Here is a 25,862-nt window from a genome sequence, read left to right on the forward strand (position 1 = left end):
TCTGTACATGATCTACTGTATACATCTGAACATGATCTACTGTATACATCTGTACATGATCTACTGTATACATCTGAACATGATCTACTGCATACACATCTGTACATGACCTACTGTATACATCTGTACATGATCTACTGTATACATCTGAACATGATCTACTGTATACATCTGTACATGATCTACTGTATACATCTGTACATGACCTACTGTATACATCTGTACATGATCTACTGTATACATCTGTACATGACCTACTGTATACATCTGTACATGATCTACTGTATACATCTGTACATGACCTACTGTATACATCTGTACATGACCTACTGTATACATCTGTACATGATCTACTGTATACATCTGAACATGATCTACTGTATACATCTGTACATGATCTACTGTATACATCTGTACATGATCTACTGTATACATCTGTACATGATCTACTGTATACATCTGTACATGATCTACTGTATACATCTGTACATGATCTACTGTATACATCTGTACATGATCTACTGTATACATCTGTACATGATCTACTGTATACATCTGTACATGATCTACTGTATACATCTGTACATGATCTACTGTATACATCTGTACATGATCTACTGTATACATCTGTACATGATCTACTGTATACATCTGTACATGACCTACTGTATACATCTGTACATGACCTACTGTATACATCTGTACATGATCTACTGTATACATCTGTACATGATCTACTGTATACATCTGTACATGATCTACTGTATACATCTGTACATGATCTACTGTATACATCTGTACATGACCTACTGTATACATCTGTACATGATCTACTGTATACATCTGTACATGATCTACTGTATACATCTGTACATGGTCTACTGTATACATCTGTACATGACCTACTATATACATCTGTACATGATCTACTGTATACATCTGTACATGATCTACTGTATACATCTGTACATGACCTACTGTATACATCTGTACATGATCTACTGTATACATCTGTACATGATCTACTGTATACATCTGTACATGACCTACTGTATACATCTGTACATGATCTACTGCATACACATCTGTACAAGATCTACTGGATACCACTGTACACTTTTAACTGGATACACCTTGACAACACTATATACATTACCCCTTAGAGACACTTAAACATCAACTATTACAGAGTAAAGAGGAGAGATTTTACTGTCACTATTCTGAAATAAAGTTTATCTGTTGATAAGGGTTTGAACAGTATTGATGTTTTCAGCCATGTTAATTAACCAACATCAGTTCAATGTAAATTTCATTTATCATTCAAAAGGGACAAAATGGTGTTATGGAATTGATTGATCATAGTGTAATAATGGCTCACGTTTCCTGACAAGCTGCTTTGATATTCACAGTATGTAGGTGTCCATGTGTTTACCTAGATTAGACTAGATTCAACACCAAACAGTATTCTTCATATAACAAGAGTCAGCAGCAAGACAGTATTCCACAGCTTATACACTGGTGATTCCAAATCAATGTCCATTATAAAAGTTATGCCGGCATCTACATAGCATATTGTATGCCATTGTCATGACATGCAACTATCCTAGCACTGTTAGACAATGTGTTGATGTTGTCATGGAAACATGATGATGATGTAAATGTCTGGGGACAATCTAATAATAAATGTTCAAGCATGTGGACTTGTGAACTATATGATGTACAAGTTCACTCAATCAGAGACAGTTATTCAACAAACAATTTAATCAATATTGCATGTTAATTACGAAACATAGTTCACTCTACCACCATGTATAGTGTGATAAAGCACACTTTCACCCTGAACTATTATAGTTAAAGTACGAGGACGCTTGCATCCGAGTGCTTTTCTGTTATAATAGTTCAGAGCAAAAGTGTGCTTTATTACACCATAGATGGTGGTAGAGCAAACTATATTTCTTTTCTAAGATGCCAAATTTAATACTTACTGATGATAAATGTAAGGCAGAAAACAAACAGAAAAACGATGGTGTCGGTGACCTAACTTAACAATCCTCGTTCAGGGCTAACTGACGCGCTGTTCTATTGACGCGTCTGCCCCGCTACGTTAAGGCGCACATTAACACAAAAAGAAATGATAAACAGTTTGATGACGGTTTATGTTCGGGTTAAATATCTTCTCAAAAGTATTGTGATTACATCTGTTATTAACGTAAACCATATGGGGAAATATGAATGTCGCATTTCTACTACCAACGTAAGTTTAGATCAGTACATCCAGATGAAGCTGATTAGTTACGCGACATTCCAAGGATGCATTTTGGGAACGTCAACATAGCGAGCGTTGCCGTGTCACTGTTTAATAGTGAGTCGAACTGACACCTAATATCTGTCGAAATATATATAGTAATGTTTCCCATATATAGTAATGTTAGCCGAGTGAAGCAACTGCAAACCAAGAAATGGGGAGCTACGAAGTAGTTTACTGTAGGAGGCTGTACGAGGCGATGACAACTGACATGCATAGTGACGTTGGTTACATTGTTACATAATGCAAAAGTGTTCGATTACGAGGGGGCAGACTAGAACGGTGCAGTGACACCAATACATTGTGACGTAATGCAAAAGTGTTCGATCACGAGGGGAGACTAGATCGTTGCAGTCAAACACCCAATACATAATGCAAAATGTGAAAGTGTTTGATGATAAAGGGCAGACTAGATGAAGCGCGAGTGACACCAATACATTGTGACGTAATGCAAAAGTATTTTGATTATGAGGGCAGACTAGAATGTATGTGCAGTGACACTAAGCTGCTGGTTATGCAAAAGTGTTCAATTGAGCTGGTTTTATAGTGCTAGCGCAGTGACACCAATACATTGTGAAGTAATGCAACCCCACTGATTCGACACATTATACTAGATCAGATCGCAGTGACACCCACATCCTTGTTGTAATGCAAAAGTGTTCGAACGAGGGCAGGACTAGACCAACAAGTGACACCATACATTTTAATGCAAAAGTGTTTTTGGTATGACACAGATCGGGGATCGACACCAATACACCTTGGCGTAATGCAAAAGTGTTCGATTACGAGGGGGCAGACTAGATCGGCGCAGTGACACCAATACATTGTGGTGTAATGCAAAATATGAACAATATCGTCTGATAAAGTACTGTCAGCACTTTTGATCTTTCACCAAAGCATCTGAGAACATTGTGGATCAGTTGTTCTGTTGCTTTCATACAATGTTAGTTAATCATGACCATGACTACATCTGCTGTGTCTTAGAATGTATACAATACAAGGTTAGGCAAAATGATCCAACCAAATATACCATGTGTGTTGAACAATGAAACATTCATATATCTCATTTGATGACATGCAATGTTTCTTTGTCAGTTTGGCAAGTCAAGCCATGAAGTAACTAAATCAGATACTCAGTAACCATGCTTTCTTTCTATGTCAATAAATGATGTTGAAATCAAGAGAAACGTGATGAGTGCTGTTAAACGAACCAGTCTGCTCATTTACACAGGTACTATTTCTTTTGTAGCTACAATTAGTGTACACTAGACCTGACAACTCTCCCTGATTGAAGTTTATGCATGTACTATTTACCTGATGACATCTCTCACTGATTGAAGTTGATGCATGTACTATTTACCTGATGACATCTCTCACTGATTGAAGTTGATGTATATACTATTCACCCAACATATATCCCACTGATTGAAGCAGCTTCAAGTAACATTTACCTGACAACATCTCTCACAGATTGAAGCAGAAGTATGTACTATTTACAAAACATATATCCCACTCATTGAAGCAGATTCATGTACTATTTAACATATATCCAACTGATTGAAGCAGCTGCAAGTACTACTGACCCAACTAAATCTCTCACTGATTGATGCAATTGTATGTACTATTTACCTGATTACATCTCTCACTGATTGGAGCAGATGCCCTTGCTATTTACTCAACTGCTTATTCCACTGATTGAACATTTACACATACTACTTACCCAACTACATCCCTCATAGAATGAAGAAGCTGAAAGTGCTATTGACATCTTCCTCTAAATGTTTCACTGATTAAACCAAATTTAAGTTTGTCCATCTTGAGTGAGCTATACAAAGTTGAACCAATCTTTCTTAAAAACTGTCTGGTGTCTGGTTCAGACTATTTCTTATTTACACAGACATCAATGAAATACTGCTGAGTGTGGCCATGCATCAACACAACAATGATGCGATCTCTCGTTCATCCTTCAACCGTTCACCTATCCATGTTATCTAGATGGTGAGAATAAGATTTTCACTTCCACAAAAAAAATCAGTTCTTCCCTCTGAATATGCTGCAAAACAGTTCAATGTGTGTGAAGTTCTTATAACATATTCAAACAACATAAAACCTAGAGTCAACACTTCCACTTCGCTCTGAGATAATCTCACATTTCTTGCCTTGTGCTGAAAGCTGATCCAACATCCCCCGTCCAATGGCACTGTATACACTCAATCGAACCATTGTATTTTCATTTATTTTGGGGTGAAAATGACGCAAAAACAAATGAGTCCCAAGTCAGTCGTCCCTGACAAATGATGGCTGGTCAAGCTTATGTTGTCTTAGTCTAGCTGGAGGTGTTGCTGTCACATTGCCGTGTTGACTCAAGTTCTGGTCCTGGTTTCATGAGCTAGACAGAGTGTTAAAGCTAACTACTACCTCGCAGATTAGCATACAACCAGTACCTGGGGGGAATGACTGGAGAAATCTAGGTGTACATAAACATAATTACATTCTGTAATCCATATACTTCATTATATGACGATCTATGTAAACATGGCATATAGAGGCTGTCAGACACATGTCGATAATCATTATGTAAGCAATAGGATGTTATTACTAACTGAGAGTGCTAACATCTGGCATTATGACAGATTATTTGCTTCATGTTATCCAACTGTTTCTGTCTTGGTGCCTAACAATTGATCAGGCAATGGTTCAAGGCAATCATGAGTAAGTCAACCTGGCATGTTCAAGGCAGTGTGTAGGTCGACCTGGCAATGTTCCAAGGCAATGTGCAGGTCGACCTGGCAATGTTTCAAGGCAATGTGTAGGTCGACCTGGCATTGTTTCAAGGCAGTGTGTAGGTTCACCTTGCAATGTTTCAAGGCAGTGTGAAGGTCAACCTGGCATTGTTTCAAGGCAGTGTGTAGGTTGACCTGGCAATGTTCCAAGGCAATGTGCAGGTCGACCTGGCATTGTTTCAAGGCAGTGTGCAGGTCAACCTGGCATTGTTTCAAGGCAGTGTGTACGTCAGCCTGGCATTGTTTCAAGGCAGTGAGTAAGTCAACCTGGCAATGTTTCAAGGTAATGTCTACATCGACCTGGCATTGTTTCAAGGTAGTGTGTAGGTCGACCTGGCATTGTTTCAAGGTAGTGTGTAGGTCAACCTGGCATCATTTCAAGGCCTGGCTGGCATTGTTTCAAGGCAATGTGTAGTTCAACCTGGCATTGTTTCAAGGCAATGTGTAGTTCAACCTGGCATTGTTTCAAGGCAATGTGAAGGTCAGCCTGGCATTGTTTCAAGGCAGTGTGTAGGTCAGCCTGGCATTGTTTCAAGGCAGTGTGTAGGTCAACCTGGCATTGTTTCAAGGCAGTGTGTAGTTCAACCTGGCATTGTTTCAAGGCAATGTGTAGTTCAACCTGGCATTGTTTCAAGGCAGTGTGTAGGTCAACCTGGCATTGTTTCAAGGCAGTGTGTAGTTCAACCTGGCATTGTTTCAAGGCAGTGTGTAGGTCAGCCTGGCATTGTTTCAAGGCAATGTGTAGTTCAACCTGGCATTGTTTCAAGGCAATGTGTAGTTCAACCTGGCATTGTTTCAAGGCAATGTGTAGGTCAGCCTGGCATTGTTTCAAGGCAGTGTGTAGGTCAGCCTGGCATTGTTTCAAGGTCAGTGTGTAGGTCAACCTGGCATTGTTTCAAGGTCAGTGTGATGTCAACCTGGCATTGTTTCAAGGCAGTGTGTAGGTCAACCTGGCATTGTTTCAAGGCAGTGTGTAGGTCAACCTGGCATAGTTTCAAGGTCATGTGAAGGTCAACCTGGCATTGTTTCAAGGTCATGTGATTGTCAACCTGGCATTGTTTTAAGGCAGTGTGTAGGTCGACCTGGCATTGTTTCAAGGCAGTGTGTAGGTCGACCTGGCATTGTTTCAAGGTCATGTGAAGGTCAACCTGGCATTGTTTCAAGGTCATGTGATTGTCAACCTGGCATTGTTTCAAGGCAGTGTGACGGTCGACCTGGATCACAACAGATACAACCTTGACAGTTGATACACAGTCAACACACTGTCCACACTGACCCACTGTTATCCAACAGCCATCTACATCCTACACTCAACAGCCAGCTAACTAGGTTAGCCTGTGTCAGAGCTGACTGCCATCTGGAACATACAAACAGTATCAGGGGCCACATCAAATATCATCTGCATACAACAGCTACACCCTCATTCAGTGTGAATGCAGTGTGTATACAGTGTGAATGCAGTGTGTATACAGTGTGAATGCAGTGTGTGTACAGTGTGAATGCAGCGTGTGTACAGTGTGAATGCAGCGTGTATACAGTGTGAATGCAGCGTGTATACAGTGTGAATGCAGCGTGTATACAGTGTGAATGCAGCGTGTATACAGTGTGAATGCAGCGTGTATACAGTGTGAATGCAGCGTGTATACAGTGTGAATGCAGCATGTATACAGTGTGAATGCAGCGTGTATACAGTGTGAATGCAGCGTGTATACAGTGTGAATGCAGCGTGTATACAGTGTGTATGCAGCGTGTATACAGTGTGAATGCAGCATGTATACAGTGTGAATGCAGCGTGTATACAGTGTGAATGCAGCGTGTATACAGTGTGAATGCAGCGTGTATACAGTGTGAATGCAGCGTGTATACAGTGTGAATGCAGTGAGTATACAGTGTGAATGCAGTGTGTATACAGTGTTTACAATCAGAACAGTGACTGTATAAATGTGGATTCAGGCTCTTCCTTTGCTGGGATTACAACATCGTCAGTCCATGTTGTATATTGTCTGCAGTTCTATATAGTTACACATTATCCAGGGTTCCAAACCACCATATTACTTTTAATAAGCAAACACAACCCGTGCACCTAGAAAGGTCTTCTTTGATTACTGTCATGTGCTGAAAAGAGTCCTATTTCAGAAAGTGAACAGTTTGGGAAAGTCATTTTTCAGCTGAAAGGAAAATTAGAATCTTTATCCAATAAATTCGCTTCTTACAACTGCGAAAATACTCCTGGCAAGGTTACAGTGATATCATTGATGTTTAGAGCTTTTAAATGATACCCGCCACCAAACTGTATCTTCTCCCATGTTGTTCATACAAAGTATGAAAAATGGAGGTATTTCTGATGTTGTGTCATGTTACCGGGCAGAAACTGTTATCTGGAAATAAGTGACCATACATATTAGTCAATTAATCTTTTTATCATAATTTCCTGATTATGGAAAAATAAAAACATAAAAGAAGTAGGTAAGAGGATATTATGAGATCTTACAAATGGAAAAAATCTCCGCAGTTTTCATTTCCTTCGTGGTTTATCTGGACATTATAAGTGTGTAAGCATGCATTTTCATTAAAAATTAACTTATTTAAGTTGAAGTTGTATAGTTCTGTCCCATATTCTCGCGGTAAACACATTTTCTGCTGAAATCAGTGATGCGCGACACCGAGCGGTTGTTAACCTTGCCGACCGGTAACAAGGAAGTGGCCCAAGTCTGCCAGTGATCAAAATCTTGGTGAGTTTATACCAACTTGGACATATCATAACTTTTTACCTCCCTTTCTGGCAGGATTGCTCTTCCAAACACTCCATAACGTTATTTCCTCATTATACCGCGAGAATGGGAGAAGCCTCATTTTGTCAGTGGCGGATGGCATTGTTTATCACCGGCTCCCAAGTGGTAATTCACCTGATGGATCTAGCAGCTGATAGATGCAGATGTTAGAGAAGAAGGCCCTTTATTTAAAAAAAACAAGCATTCATGAATACGATAACAATTGTTTGTGTTATTTTTTCAGCTGATATCCGTAAGTACCACGAGAATAGGAAACGCCTTCCTATTATTTGAATAATATGATGAAAATATCTTTGATGTTTATCAACAATAGGATTAGACATTTCAAATGGTGTATGACATGTAGTAGCAATAATGTTTTACAAGCTGATATTTTCCTTGATAAACGTAGGCTTCATCTATCGCGTCAGAGTCTCTGGGAACTTGGTGTCATGGTAGTAAAAGCCCCTGGTTGACTGGTGTTGAAAGAGTTAAATCTGGTAGAATTTGACATGAACGAAGGCAACCGTTTCACTACCTATGTGCACTACGTACAGACTGGAATATCTGTCCACAACCTCCTATCTACAATGAGCTAATACTGTCTTTCCCTACTAAAAGCCTGATCAAATGAAGTTGGAATGTTTTCATATATAATGCAAACATTCTGGCTATATGGCTCCATCTGGATGCCTCCTCTTCAACAGTTAATGCACACAATTAATATCTAATGCCAAGTCTGAAACTTCAGACATGCTAGACACACAGAAAAGCTGCAGAATCTGAGTTGCCTGAACAGAAGTAGGAAATTCCCTCTCCTAGCAACATCAGTTTTCTTTTTTGGTTCAAAATATATCACAAAAAGTTTTAATGTTAGGTTTGAAATTGATGAATTTCATTTAATTCTTGATTGTTCAAGACATTATGTAGATGTTTCACATCTCAGTCAGCAATATTCCAGCCATATGGTGGGGGCCTATACATATATAAGTCTGAAGCAGGCAAGCCAGTGATTATAGTATGAGCAGCAATCCACGACAACAGGGTGTGACAAACAATCAACCATGTCTCTCTCCACATCCGACCGCCTCCGTGGTGTAGTGGTTAGAGCGTCCGCCCGGAGAGCGGAAGGTCGCGGGTTCGATCCCGGACCGCGTCATACCAAACATACTATAACCATCTATTTGGATGTGTCATATAGTTGACAGGCACCCTTGAACTCTACTTCTGTACACTCAAACTTCATTATTGGTAACACAGAAATGGAACTTTCAGTTTTCATGTCCGTGGAGAGAATGTGATGCAGAAGATCTTATTTCAATAATTACAAGAAAGACCGCCTCCGTGGTGTAGTGGTTAGAGCGTCCGCCCGGAGAGCAGAAGGTCGCGGGTTCGATCCCCGACCGCGTCATACCAACAAGAGACGTTAAAATATGGTACTTGTTGGTCCCTGCCTGGCGCTCGGCATTAATGGGTACAACAAGGACTGGTTGGCTTGGAGTCAGTATAATGTGCCTGAGTGGGGTATTCATGCTTCACTGTGGCATGGTATCTCAGTGGGCTAGCACTATAAAACCAGCTTCAGTCTGGGCTAGTACAAGCAGCCGCACATACACATACACACGCATGCACGTCGTCATATGAGCGAAATATTCTCAAGCACGACGTTAAACCCCATATCACCTCACCTCACCTCTCCAGATCCTCTAAGGTGCTGTGAACCTATTCTAACCCATAGTCCCCTCTGATGTCCTCTGGAAGTTATCTGAATATGTTGTCATGGGTGCTATGTTAATGAAGCCAGGCATGGTAGTCTTACAGTTTGATGTAATGTTTGCATGATGTTTCATACTCAGCAGTGCTACAAACAAGACTGCTTTTAAGTTTGGTTTTTTAGATAGATTTTCATTTGTTTCGTCTAAGTGGATGTGTAAACCAATTGTTCTTAACAGTCAAGGGGCAGTGTCATAGCCTAGTGGATAAAGGTCACATGCAACGTAAAACACAACTTTGCAGATTCTGATACCTTTCGGTATGGACTTACAGTAACATATCATCAAAAATGCAAATTCAACTTAAAAAGTTGAAAAATAACACGATGGCATTTCAAGACGGAAAACCTTCGCTGGCGTTGAGTACTCGGAGTAGGCTTTGATGTGAGTATAGAGCTATTTTTCTATTGTTTTGTTGATATTTATGTTATGATAGTAGATTACCGATTTAACTGTTTCTATAATTTCATTTGTCTATTTCACAACACGTTCTTCTTACCGAGTCACTTTCTCAGTTCAATATTTAAAAGCAATGTCATTATTTAGCATTGACAGAATTTCTAACTGTGATATAGATATGTCTTTGTCACAGACAAAACTCAATGTCTGTCTTATTGACACCTATGTGTCTGCCTGCCTGTCTGCTAATGCCAAAAATGCAATACACAACTTCGATCACTGACAACATGCAATTTGAACTTAACACCTATCAGGCTATACACCATAACAAAACGCATTGATTTATGGCTTGTGCACCCGAGATCGGTCTCTGTCACATTATGTAATTACACAGATGCTTCGTTTCGAGGGAAGTAAACCCATGTACAAAATATTGCACTTTTGATTTGCGATTGTACACTTATAATTTTGTTTATATGTTTTTTCATAATCAGCAAAGTATATTATTTGTCATGAATAAGTGATAATTGCGTTTTAATTATGTTTGATTTTTTGGTTGCATGTTACCTTTAAGGTGTTCGCTCGTCACACTGAAGACCAATTTCCCCACATGGGCACAATGACTCTGAACCCATTTCTGGTGTCCCTCGCCGTGATATTGCTGGAATATTGCTAAAAGCAGCGTAAAAATAAACTCACTCACTCTTAACAGTCAAACTTAAGTCTGAAGAAGAATCTGAACACAAACTACAAACGACTTCTTTGAATTATGAATATATGAACATTGGCCATTGAATGTTTGAAAATGTGTTTGCATGGCTCAGAGAAAGAAATGGAGATGGTCTGGGAGATGGTCTGGGTGTTGGGTGTGTTGGCATGTTGTTTAAGTTACTGGTTAAAAATTATTTTCTCAAATAGGACAATTTCTTTATCTTTTTATCACGACACAATTTTTTTAAATCCAGTACATCCAGCTGACAAATATTTCAGATTGTAAAACCTCATAAAATGTTCCCAGTATGTTCTTGGACAAAATCCTATTTTGTATAAGATTCCATGCTCCTAATGACAGTACCGCTTACACCAACCCCAAAACATGAAGCAGTCATGGTGATCCCTGTATCAGGCTTCTATCAACTCCCAATACTTTCATGTACCAATTAGCACAGCTGTCTCAGCAGCCAGTATCTACCTCACAAGGTCTCAGTTGGTGTGTTGACTGGTGATGCCCGACAAACATTAGCTAATCTGCAGTCAGTGAAGATGTCACCTGTCCGGATGAAGGTGTTGGATGACTGTGGAACATACATGGCCCGCTGCCAGCACGCCGACACCAGACATGTGCTTTCATCTCTCAAAATATTGGCCCTTTCGCAAGGATTGTGTTTGATTTCAGTCCCCAGAGTATCAATAAATCATATCTTGAACTGTGGCCTGGTGCGGTATGATTCTACAGTTCAAGATCTGTGTATTGTTGTCACCCATGGCCTGTGTCAACACTATCAGACACAGTAAAATGTCTGCTAGTCCATACTGTGACAGGAAAAGATTCGACAGATATTTTACCTCCCTGACCTGACAGATGATATGAACATACCAATAGTCATGTAAATCAACATTACATTGCAGCATATAACGTGCACTCATAACAAAGGTGCAGATAAAGGGTCATGTTATCAGTCTCAAAAGTAAATCCTGATCCTTTCTGACAAACATCAATAATGTCGTAGAGATCACCGAGTGAACTATTAGTTCAAACAACCCTTACACATTATTGGGGAACAACCCTTACACATTATTGGGTATATGTTGCTTACACATGGTTGAAACAACCTTACATTATGGTATATGAAACATGTGGTTGAAACACATTATTGGGTATATGTTGCTTACATGTGGTTGAAACAACCCTTACACATTATTGGGGTATATGGTGCTTATATGTGGTTGAAACAACCCTTACACATTATTGGGTATATGTTGCTTACATGTGGTTGAAACAACCCTTACACATTATTGGGTATATGTTGCTTACATGTGGTTGAAACAACCCTTACACATTATTGGGGCATATAGTGCTTACATGTAGTTGAAACAACCCTTACACATTATTGGGGTATTGGGGTATATAGTGCTTACATGTGGTTGAAACAACCATTTTACACATTATTGGGTATATGATGCTTACATGTAGTTGAAACAACCCTTTACACATTATTGGGTATATGATGCTTACATGTAGTTGAAACAACCCTTACACATTATTGGGTATATGATGCTTACATGTGGTTGAAACAACCCTTACACATTATTGGGTATATGATGCTTACATGTAGTTGAAACAACCTTTACACATTATTGGGTATATGGTGCTTACATGTGTTTGTGGTTACATGGGGAAACAACCCTTACACATTATTGGGTATATGGTGCTTACATGTGGTTGAAACAACCCTTACACATTATTGGGTATATGATGCTTACATGTGGTTGAAACAACCCTTACACATTATTGGGTATATGGTGCTTACATGTGGTTGAAACAACCCATTTTGGAGGAACAACACATTATTGGGTATATGTTGCTTACATGTGGTTGAAACAACCCTTACACATTATTGGGGTATATGGTGCTTACATGTGGTTGAAACAACCCTTACACATTATTGGGGCATATGGTGCTTACATGTGGTTGAAACAACCTTTACACATTATTGGGGTATATAGTGCTTACATGTGGTTGAAACAACCTTTACACATTATTGGGTATATGATGCTTACATGTAGTTGAAACAACCTTTACACATTATTGGGTATATGATGCTTACATGTAGTTGAAACAACCTTTCCACATTATTGGGTATATGATGCTTACATGTAGTTGAAACAACCTTTACACATTATTGGGTATATGATGCTTACATGTAGTTGAAACAACCTTTACACATTATTGGGTATATTGTGCATACACGTTGTTGAAACAACCCTTTCACATTTAGGGGAAAACAACCCTTACACAGTATTGGGTATATGATGCTTACATGTGGTTGAAACAACCCTTACACATTATTGAGGAACAACCCTTATACATTATTGGGTATATGTTGCTTACATGTGGTTGAAACAACCCTTACACATTATTGGGTATATGATGCTTACATGTGGTTGAAACAACCCTTACACATTATTTTTGGAAACAACCTTTACACATTATTGGGAAACAACCTTTACACATTATTGGGGAAACAACCCTTACACATTATTGGGGAAACAACCCATACACACATTATTGGGGAAACAACCCTTACACATTATTGGGGAAACATTATTTGGGAAACAACCCTTACACATTATTGGGGAAACAACCCTTACACATTATTATTGGGAAACAACCCTTACACATTATTGGGGAAACAACCCTTACACATTATTGGGGAAACAACCCTTACACATTATTGGGAAACAACCCTTACACATTATTGGGGAAACAACCCTTACATATTATTGGGTATATATTGCTTACATGTGTTGAAACAACCTTACACATTATTGGGAAACAACCCTTACACATTATTGGGGAACAACCCTTACACATTATTGGGGAACAACCCTTACACATTATTGGGGAACAACCCTTACACATTATTGGGAAACAACCCTTACACATTATTGGGGAAACAACCTTTACACATTATTGGGGAAACAACCTTTGATCATCAGACAATTTGGTAAAACTCAGATCTCAATATTACCCAAACATATATCTAATACCCTAATGGGACATGACAGAAAAACCTTTCCTCCAGTCAATCAGAGTCACTTACCAGATCAGGAAAGTGACAGTCAGAATGTTTTTTCTCATCATATGCTAGCAGGTTAACACTAGGTATTCTGAAAGGCAGTTACTGGTTGTACAAGTGAATCTGTCAAAATCTTCATGTGTCTCTTGCCTCCGTAGGATAAACATTGGAGAAGAGTTTGCATAGCTCGTGGAAAGTACTCCCATACAGTCTGGGGCAGCTATTTGACATTCATTGCTTTCTTGTTCACTTTTCAAAGTTTGAAGCATCAACATTGTCAAGATATTTAGAGCATAGTCTGGAACGAAGGCTGACAGGTTGAAACTATGTGCCATATAGCTCAAGAAAGCAACTTCCTGACGGGCTAATGTTGTCTCCTGGTTAATCATATCATTGGACTGTCAGGAAAGGTTCACAAAAGGTCGTTCTGATGTCACCTAAAATGGGCTGTCCTCAGATCTTGTTTGAGAACAAGTCTTGAACAAAGATGTGACTGTAATGAAATTTATGACCAGGAAAATATATTATACTTTCCCTCTTCTTACTGGATTTCAGGATGTACTTTCATAGTAAGTAACCCTCCATAAGCACACTGAAATGGTATTTGGGCTGTGTGAAGATGGGAGTTACAACCTTGGTATTAGAATAATAGAAAGACAGACAGAATGTTAGTTGACTGAAGTATCACATGCTAATCATATACAGATAACCACATGTTTAACACACAACCAAATACTGATTTATAGGACACTGGTAAAACATTTAACAATTCTCAATATATCAATATTAGCATAACATATATGTCATAAAACACAGATATTCAAGTAACATGCATTTATATGTTCAATAAATATAGAGAATAGAAAATGAATAATAATAAAGTTTTAAACAAGTATATTTATCAATGTGGCAAGCACCTGTAACACGTCATAACACTGGCCTTGATTTCTGAAGTACACCTGGGATACTAGTAGTAAGGACTTCAGAAATGGCTGTTGACGTTTCCCACCTATTTTCACAAGTTAAATATGATTCCTAGTTTGTTCAAACAGTGGCATATTTGTCAGCAGGACAGTCAACATTCTGGCACTTCTCTCACAATACTTCACAAGACAATAATTTCTTATTACACATGAAAAAGACATCAGTTACCACCAAAGCCCAAATCCATGTTACTCCACTGTATATGGCATGTGTGCTTACCCTATTGCAGTGTTCATTCCAGCTGACAGAAAGAAAGCACCCTGTGAGCCCAACAATAAGAAAAATGATAGGTCATTTGACAAAAAGTGTGGTCCTTTGGAAAACTGGATCCAGGACTTGGTGATCCTGCTATCAGCTAGGGGATCAGTGTTGGTCGTATTATAAAGGAGTTTAACACACACATTTCAGTTACACATTTCCTATAGTTCAAGTTTCCCCCAGAGTGATATCAACAACAGAGATGTAATTTGCTTGCTGTTATCAAATTTCGAAATAGGAGGAGTCTGCAAAAGATGCCATGCCTTGTTCTGTCCTTTGTATGTTTAGAAACTACAAAAGAGTCTCTAATTCTTGAAACTACTGCCTTGTTGATGATTTTCTGACAAGTGATTTTAGAATTTTACATATTAGTTTAAGCCAATTAAAACATGGTTTATATATGACAGATTCTCATTCATGTCATTAGAACTGGTTGGTAAGAAATTTGAGTTACTTTCCTTAGTGTGCCATCTAATTGTTTATCTTTCCTGTCAAAATACTTACAAACAAGGAAACAATGAATTTCACACAATGGGCTTTGCACATTGTACCCATGTGGGGAATCAAACCTGGGTCTTCGCGTGACGAGCCAAAGCTTTAATCACTAGGCTACCCTACCGCCCCACTCTTTAGTACAACAATATATCCTCAGACTGACTGAGTTTGGTTTTACGCTGCTTTAAGCAATATTCCCGCAACATCACAGCGGGGGACACCAGAAATGGGCTTCATATATCAGAACATGCAGAGTGCAGACATGATGTACTCGTATTCTTCCTGTCAGACACCATGTTCGCCATCATCAACTACATGTTATGTGCAATGTCATGATCAGCAAGTTAAGTATATAATACATACCATTACTTCATATTTTGTTATCTATCAGTTATTGATAATTAATATATACATGTCATTTTGATATATAAGAAAATTCATGTTGTCCTTGCTGATGGTGCTAACATCAAACATTTTACTTTCAAAACAGTTGACAAAAATGTTTCAAGCCAGTGAAGACCACAAATTGATCCTTGTAATAAAGGCATTAACTGAATATTAAGTCAATGATGACAAATACACAAGTGTAGGGCCTATACGATAAAACATGGCTGACAAGAAGGGAGCAGTAATTGTTGTCTTGTACACAATTTGCCTATGAAAAGCTAAGACTTGTTGCTGTTTTGAGTGCATTAAGTGAATTTCATTGTTGCATAAATAATACGGACACCTGATTGTAAAAATACACTAGCATATGGTTTTACTGGCCAAAACATAAATTGACAAAACGTTTCACACTCCTGAATGATTGCTGTGTGGTTACATGTTTAATGGATGAGCATATCTGTATTGTAACATTATCACTGCAGCAGGACATGGCAAGCAAATGAAGTCTAGTTTGCAGTTACGTCTACACACTGCATTATGTTTATTCATGATAATGGAAAAGTTAAATCTGTCATATTGTTGATCTAGAAAGAGCTCTCATTCAGATACCCAGAAAAGCTCCAAACTAAATTTAGCTTGTGACTGCCGCTCTAGACATGAATAAGACAGTGTACATTCCTGAGGTGATCTGTGCTTGTGGACAGAGAGCATGGCCAGTGTCCACACAAGGCAGTGGTCAAACAGTCTTCTAATCCCTTACATACACATAGCCCCTACACTTACATCCCGAAACCAAGGTCAAGGAAGATGTATGCTCAGACTCAGAGGCAATATAGCAATACCTGGGATACTGCATGGAGGTTAACAGACACAACTACTTCTCACACATTCCTACAAATGTACCTTCCCTTTATTACTTCAATATTTACCCCACCCCTTGGATATCCTGAACAGAAGGTTCTGTAGCTCACATTTGTTGCAAGAGCTGAAGAAAATGGGGACTTGATGGTCAGGTTCTATCACTATACTGATGCTAAAGTTTCAGTTACTAGTTTGCCAGTTCCAGATTTAGGTTATTTGTTGAGCTTCTTGGATAAAGCTGGAATACGGCTGACGGATGTTTGAAGCTAAAGTCACACACGATGTCACTCAATGCTACCCACACCAGGCCGGGTCATTTCCCTCCATTACCTCAAATTGCTCCCCAAATCAAACAGCATTTTCCTTCCAGTTACCTCAAAGTTGCTCCTTACATTGAACTAGATCTTATCTGCATTACCTCAAATTGGTCCTCAAAACAAACAGTATTGTTCCTCCATTACTTCAAATTGCTCCTGAAATTTAACTTAAGTTTCTCTGAATTACCTCAAACTGCTCCTCGAATTAAACAGTACTTTTCCTCTATTACCTCATTTGCTCCTGAAATGTAATTAACATTTCTCTAAATTACCTCAAGCTGCTCCTCGAATTACTGGTAAACAGAATATTTTGATTACTAACCTCAAATTGAACTACATTTTCTCTCCACTAACTCAAGTTGCTCCTCAAAGCATACAGTATCTTGGGTCCCAGTTGTATAGGATACATTGGTGTGTTCCAGTTTTGGTGGGGACATTTCTATATACAAATAGTTACTAATGTACATGTCTGGGCCGGTCAATTTGTGATCAAAATAACAGGGGAATGGATCAAAGTGTTAATGAAGATTTACTCCAGTGTAAGCCCTGGAGATATAGAGGACAGGCTGATACATATCTTCTATCACCTGCCTCATAGATAACACAATATCACACCAGACTAAACAAATTGAGTACCACCCACATCATTGGTATCTTAAAGAGCACCTATTAACACATACATACTAAAATGCCCTGGGCAGTTTTTGGGTCAAGTGCGGTGGAAGAGTTACCATCAGGTACAATACCATCAGGCTTTCAGGTGAATTATAAATCAGATAAAACGTGATATTGCCAGCAGGCACAATGCATGGAGATAAATCATCGACCTGCAGAATCACTTAACTTGATGCCAATTTCAGAAAAGGAATATTTCAAGTATCAATCCATCTCTGCTGTGATCAGATTGACATTTATTGGGTTAGGTTGACACATACGACAAGTTGAACATCAATTAGGTTGAAAAGTGTTTGTTTTCAGGTGTACATTTACTAGTTTTCAGTGATTCTCTGAATCTGGAAACAGGCTATAAGGATTGCAATAAGGATGACTAATTACAGATTCATTATCATCTTCGCAAATAGGAGAAAGTTATATACTGTCATCCTCACAACTAGGAGAAAGTGACGTACTGTGATCCTTATGACCAGAAGAAACCGATAAACTGCCATCCTCAAAACTAGGGAAAACTGATATACTGTCATCCTTACAACTAAGAGAAGCTGATGTACTGTCATCCTTACAACAACAAGAAAGTGTTCAAGGCCTGAGTGAGTCATCATGATATACTGCAACAGATCACTTAGAATGAGATCTATCTCTGCAGCAGATTCAGGCCAAACATGATATACTGTTGATTCCCAAACATCCAGATTGAATATCAGTATGATAACTACATGATAATGTAAAGCATCACACACCGATACACCCACATGGGTGATATCACTGTGACACTTACTGGTACCCAAAATAACACCACAAGGTGTTTGCGTCACTGAGTGAGTGAGTGAGTGAGTGAGTGAGTGAGTGAGTGAGTGAGTGAGTGAGTGAGTGAGTGAGTGAGTGAGTGAGTGAGTGAGTGAGTGAGTGAGTGAGTGAGTGAGTGAGTGAGTGACAGTGACCGAGTGAGTGAGTATAGTTTTACGCCGCTTTTAGCAATGTTCCAACAATATCTGGGGGATACCAGAAATGGGCTTCACACCCAGGACATATATCAGTTATACAATAGTAGAAAAACCCTTACACTGCACAATTAACACCATGAACAATAGGAACTGTGCTTAACTAGGCACCACATCTCTTAGTGTAATGCATTCCTTTGGGCGTAACCTAGTTGACAAATGACAATATATAATTATATCGGCTCAAATCTGAGAAAATTGCATTTAAGTATTTAAACATGACCCATGACCATGATCAAAGCTTATTTGACGATCATCATGGCAGCATACCCAACAGATCTTCTTTCCAGTCATAAATAGAGGGACCCTTAGAACATGGAAGTTTGGGCAACTATGAAGACCTGATGTCAAATTTTGAAAAACTTTACAGCATATTGCTATATTTACAGATTATACTAGTGTTACACATATACATGTAATTCACACTGTCTACATATCACTTAAGACTTGCATACTTACTTACATCAGCATCCACCTTCGTCTCATCTACTCCGGTCTAATGATGTCAGCAGAGATAATATTTATGAATATGACATCTCTCCCTCTGACTCATTCACATAAAGTTTAATCAGGGTTAATCATCTCAATGAATAATAAATACTAGTATATCTTGAAGATTGAAGTACAAACATATACAAGCTAATAATAACATGTATGACTTCTCTATGAAAACTATGTTCCAAATTTTGAACAATGGAGTGATGGTTGAACCTATCTATGAAGCCAGGGAGTGTGTCTGGGATGGAGATGGGCTGGACATGTTTAGTTCCCTAGGAACAGAGGAAGCTGTCTTCTCCCAGGTCAAGCAGACTCTGCAGCAGTAAGCAGATAAGAAGCTTACTGATGAAGCTCAAAACATGTGGTATAGTGAGAGGGTACCTGTTTCCTGTGTTATAGTGAAGTGTACACAAATCCTCTGCTGTTGTATGAAACTGTCTAGTATTTTGTACGTTAATTTCTTGGTATTTTCAAAAGTAGTTACTATGGTCACCACAAAATTATTTGATGCTAAGAAAACATTATTCTACAAAGATTTTAAAGAAAGATTGCGAGCAGTCCCATAAGGCATACCAGTATAGGCTACTATCATATGAGAAACCACTCATGTCACCTTCTGTATGTTTGACCAAAACTTTGCTCTATGTAATATTTAGGAAATTGATGATATACTCAAAGTTGGTCCCTCCTGAATTGCATACTTGCAAAGAGATATTAACATTTCATACCTTCAGAGTGACTGAAAGGCTAAGGGAAAACATTTCTTACACCTGTAAAAATATCATAGTTTGATATGTTTACAATCTCATTAATCCAGACATTCTACTTTCAAACAATACCATTCTGATACAAAAGATATGAAGACACATACACCTTGATTCAGATTTTTCAATCTCGGCAAGAGAAAATTTCAGAGCAAATATTGACAGTACACCTTTTGGGATGTAAATGCCATGGTGCTGTGAAACGACAGGATGCACAAAGTATTCACCACAATATTACTTCACAGATTTATCAGGGTTACAATTTCACATTTGAAATTCTCTCATTACGTTTGTTTTCAAGATACAGAAATCCAATATGCTTCTCTGAAAACGTAGCTCACATTTTCAAAGAATCCTCAACACTGTATGGAGAACTATTTAGGCAAGGATCTTGGTCAAGTTGATTGACCCTGTCTGTTTTCAGTGTTGTGTGTATTCTTCAGTCAGAAGCATGAAGCCAGCTCTCTCCTACCAGCCTTCCAAAAATGGACCCTGGTTGATATGAGGAATATTTCACACCACCCAGGAATGACAGAATCCAGGCAAGTCACCCAGCCTGACCACCAGATTCAATTTTGCTTCTAAACAAGTAAGGGATCGCCTCTGTGGTGTAGTCACGGGTTAGAGCGTCCGACCAGAGAGCGGAAGGTCGCGGGTTCGATCCCCGACCGCGTCATACCAAAAGACGTTAAAATATGGTACTTGTTGGTCCCTGCCTGGCGTTCGGCACTAATGGGTACAACAAGGACTGGTCGGCTCAGAGTCAGTATAATGTGTCTGAGTGGGGTATTCATCCTTCACTGCGGCATGGTATCTCAGTGGGCTAGCACTATAAAACCAGCTTCAGTCTGGGCTAGTACAAGCAGCCGCACATACACATACACATGCATGCAATATTCTCAAGCACGACGTAAAACCCAATTTCACCTCACCTCACCTAAACAAGGACCTATTTTATGACAGATTTCCATGGAATGCACATTTCTAAATATGAATGCTGGAATTGTCACCAAAATAATAACAATTGGATTCAAGAACATTGTATTCATACATATTCTATTACCTATTTGCATTGATATAACATACACTATGACAATTAAAGGAACTCTGTTTAGTATAATTTTAATACTATGATTAGGAAGCCTTTCACCTTGCTCTGGTTGCTAGAGATCTGATGATGATTTGCTTTTGACTGGAGCAGGTCATACCAACAGACTGAAGGAGTGTTGTATTTGAAGTGAGTGAGTAAAAAGGGGTTTACACAAGAGTCGACAGCGGTTAGATACATCATGATGACATGTACCAAGCATCAACCAGAAAAACAAGTTGTCATAGCGATAACAAACACCAGTCAGTTGGGGCAGGATGACACACAGAGACAAGCTAGATATAACAAAGTTTTAGACTGGGATTTCATTACTGCTCAGGGGCGGTGGGGTAGTTTAGTGGTTAAAGCGTTAGCTCGTCACGCCGAAGACCCGGGTTCGATTCCCAACATGGGTACAATGTGCGAAGCCCATTTCTGGTGTCCCCCGCCGTGATATTGCTGGAATATTGCTGAAAGTGGCGTAAAACTTTACTCACTCACTCATCACTGCTCAGCGTAGCATCATATTTTGACAATTGGTGTCATAAGGGGAAACTGACTTGTTTCCTTCATCTGAAAATCAAACTGATATTCAGCAACAATGTCTGCCTGCTCTTCTCTATTACAGCCTGGATCCATTCAGTGAAACGGTTAGTAGCAATTGCTTCATCAAGGTATTTTGCAGTGCAGAAAGGGCTGGGTGGAAGGAAAAATACCAGTAATGTGTTTCAGGGATGGCACTAGGGCATATATTGTCACTGAAGGGGTCTTAGCACTATATAGAAGGAAAGAATTGTAACAAGGTCAATACACCAAAATTGTTTCAGGGCAACTTCAACAATGCTCCCTGTATATACCCCTATTAAACTATACCCTGTTTCATTTTATATAGAGCAAAGACCACAAGTGGCAACATACACCTTGATGCCATCTTTTTGTGTTACAAGCCCCTGTGAGACGGACAAACAATGGTTAACTCATTCTAGTCAGTTGACAAGTTCTGGTACACTCTAACCTGGAATCCCCACTGGGTGGTTAATAGTGGTTTAAGGAAAGGGTCTCCCTCATGGGGATTCAAGATTAGAATCGGTCCCCAGCCTGTGCTGGATGTAAGAGGTGACTTAATGGATAGGGTGGTCAGGCTGTGTGACTTGGCTGAATATTAGTGTGTCATACAACAGGAACACTGCTGAGGGCAGCTTTAAACACCAAACACACAGAAGGAAGAGGGTGTGCTTCACATTAAGTGAGAATCCTGAACATGAGGACATTGCCCTTCTGGATAGATGGAAAGCTGAAAGACATATATACTTGTGCCATTTGCATAAATATTGAACTGAAAAGGACTTGGTGGCAGGCTGTCTAAACTGTGACAGAACATTCATATGACATAATAAAAGCTCCATAATTGCTACTGACATTATTACCAGGGTTGGTTCAGGTGGGATGTTCAGGTGAGAACTGTTCTCATGCAACCAATGCTTGTTGGTCATCTGGGGAGATTCAGACATTGTACCATGTCTGTGTAAGCAATGCAGGGCTCCAGATAAGGGCTGTATCGGTGTATGTACAGATAAAAAATATGCACGATACGGTAGGAAATGATTTAGAAAACATAGCAAATACGCACAACAGCAATGTTGTACGGTCTTAGAATAATTTACAAACGTATTTATCTGAAAAAGTCTTGTTTTATTTTTCATTGACCTGTTTACACAAGAATCAATGTTGTGGTGCATACATGAAACGAAACACAAGATTACTGATACTCCATTAATTTCCATTCAGTACTCTAAATGTCCTCTTAAGGTTTTCCAGTACTCCTATATTGAACAAATAAGGAGTATGTACTCCTGATGTTAAAAATTTATCTGGAGCCCTGCATTGTTCATAATATCAACACCTGGATTGTCTGGTACAGATTCTGTTATTTACATGCCACCAATATATAGCTGAAATACTGTTTAGTGTATCTTAAGTCTTATCATTGCTACTTTGAAATCTTTGAAAATGGTCAGTTTTACGCTTAATGGTATTTTGAAAATAATGATCATAGTTTGTCATACAAGCTTCTTCATTGTTGTATTCACCATAAAGTGGCACATAAATAGGAAATATGCTTTTATTTGGTTTGTGTTCTTACACACATCAGCAATATCCTGGGCCAGGATGACAGCATAGTCAGCCTCCCTGCCATTACACTGTATGAGGATGCTGGTCAGCTCAGCCACAACATCCCATATTAGGAGTCACAGTGTCCCCATATTAGGAGGCTCTCACCAGCACCCGAGATACAAGGGTTGTACACTGCATGAAACAATACAGAATGGAAATATGCCACAGACCTGAGTATCCCATATGATATTTTGTCATCCTCCACATCTGAGTCTTACCATGCCTTAACCATTACCTATTCCACAACATCCTCCCTTGAATGCAGACATGAAAATAGAAAAAATCCCAGAAATTTGGTCATGGTGAATAATGAACACAATTATCATGTATTCGTGAGACACTTCAGTGAAGAGAGGAACAAGCAGCACCAGATATCTGATGTGTTAGCCCATCACAAATATCAGGGTAACTTACCCCCAAATTCAGCCTGTGCGCTATAATGAGGGGACACATGTCAATAGTTAACCGCCCATGTCCTTATAATGAGCCATATCAAAGATGTCTGTCCCCTTCAGCCAGTAGAAGCAAAGCTTCCTGGTGACTACAGACCTATATTTATGTGTGAATATCGTACAAAATGTTCACATAATGATTAAAACTGTATTTATAATTTACAACACTCGATTTGGTTTGGGTTTTTTTCTGGTTAAAGGATCACTTACTATCCTGAAACATCATAACTAATCTATGTTCAAAATATGAGCAATGTGATGTTTTCTTCTATTTGATTCTGTATGGAAAATATGGCCCCACATCAAATTTGATAAAGCACCATAAAAATGGTAGAGTAACAGTAAAGTACTAGCATATCTCGATATGTGTACGAAGTGGCTATGTTAGTCAATTATCACTTGTATAAGAAGCGTACCTATTCACATACCGTTCCCGTCGGTTGTGAAGTTGTCAACAATGAACTATCGCTCACAAACACATTCCGTCTAAAGACTAATCATTTGATATTAGTCTAATCAAATGTTGATATACTGATGATCATCCTTATGACATTCAGCCCATCACTCCGTAGCTCTTCCAAACATCGCGTTATAACGGGACAGTAAACATCACAGGTTTGTCTTGGCTAAAGACAAGGGGCTGCACAGCTAGTTGGATAACCACACTAGTACTGCTAACATACAGCTTGGAAAAACTAATAAACAGTTTTGTCAGGTTTTTAATATATTTGGAAAATGACATGTTACTGTACCTACCTGTTAGATTTCCTTCCGAAGGACAGAAGCATGGGAGTTGTCCGTTTAGCCAGGTAAAACAATCCTCTTCTCGAAATGTGTGCACGGATCAACTCTATGACACTATTCAGGTATCCGAATCAAAGGTGTGAACAGGTGCTTATTGTCTATTGTATATGCGAGTGTTGTTATAACATCAAACACCACTTACACTACTTCAAAAGCACCGGACTGACATCGTTACCGACCTTCCTCAATCTACCTGTTCAGGTGGGATATTACTCCCCTCGCGACAGCTTGACATCAAATGACCGGCCGTCAACTGAACTTTCATTAATCTTCTTATCCTCGTCATTTCCTCGAACAGCGATTACAAGTTCAAAGGTCGTGCATCTATAAAACAGTTAATCAGAATGATTGTTTATATTTTTTACCTTACGATGTTTCGAGATATATTTTTATCAACCACAGCAGCTGATTGTGTATGGATATTTTTCTCTTGAAACTAATGTCATAGAAACAGAATAGACGATCAAAGTAAGAATTATCTTTGATACAGAAGTGTGTGACTTATGTTTTGATAGCAGTAACTTTCTTACTGTAATGTTTTCGCGAATCAATTCATCCGATTCAAAGATTAAAATATATACATAACTACATTGATCAACGTTTGTGTAATTGCCCACACAGATTCATGGTTGAATACACGTAAACGCCGATCAACTTCAAATATCTTTCTGACAGCCTAGTGAGGATTTTTCCCCGATATTCCGAATTAAAGGAAGAAAGGATTTGTCTTTTGTTGCGGTCGGTTCAGACGGGCAGATAGATTAGACGGACCTCATACCAATGAGGCGGTTTGCATTTGCATCATGCATACAACAGACAGTCAAGTGACAAGTTTATTTGCATTTGGGGCCACGTGACCCATATTGCTAATACAGAAAAACTGCACACATTGCGCATGTATCATTCAAAACAATATCAAATTGGCAAATTTCTTTTTAAATACAACGACAAAGATTTATGAGTTTTGTGTTTATGGATGATAGCAGTTGATGCTTTATTTTAACAGACGGATTATTATAATAATATTCAGGTAGAAACTGTTGTTTGCTTGTCTTATAATAAGGACATATAAATAAAAAGTGAAACTTCGTCTTCAATACAATTCAATTTGTAGATAACATTTAAATCGAGCTAACTCAACGTTCAATTTCTGAGATGCACAAAATTGGCCTTGACCGTCGGCGAATTTTAACATAAAGTCTGGACTAGTTTCACTGGGATATTAAGTTCGGTCTTTATCCTACAAAATGAAGTTATATATTTGAGTCAAT

General features: G+C 38.8%; 1 protein-coding gene across 1 annotated transcript in view; it reads right to left on the minus strand.

Moving 5' to 3' along the window:
• Positions 1 to 24,779, minus strand: part of LOC124259020 (rho GTPase-activating protein 18-like) — a 50,968-nt gene extending 26,189 nt beyond the window's left edge. Inside the window, exon 1 of the mRNA XM_046693093.1 lies at positions 24,544 to 24,779. The gene's annotated coding sequence lies outside the window, so the exon portion shown is untranslated. The remainder of the gene's footprint in view (positions 1 to 24,543) is intronic.
• Positions 24,780 to 25,862: the final 1,083 nt, after the last annotated feature.

Source organism: Haliotis rubra, unplaced genomic scaffold, assembly GCF_003918875.1.
Source record: "Haliotis rubra isolate DU_JTF1 unplaced genomic scaffold, ASM391887v1 Scf707, whole genome shotgun sequence".
In the NCBI taxonomy this organism is placed as follows: domain Eukaryota; kingdom Metazoa; phylum Mollusca; class Gastropoda; order Lepetellida; family Haliotidae; genus Haliotis; species Haliotis rubra.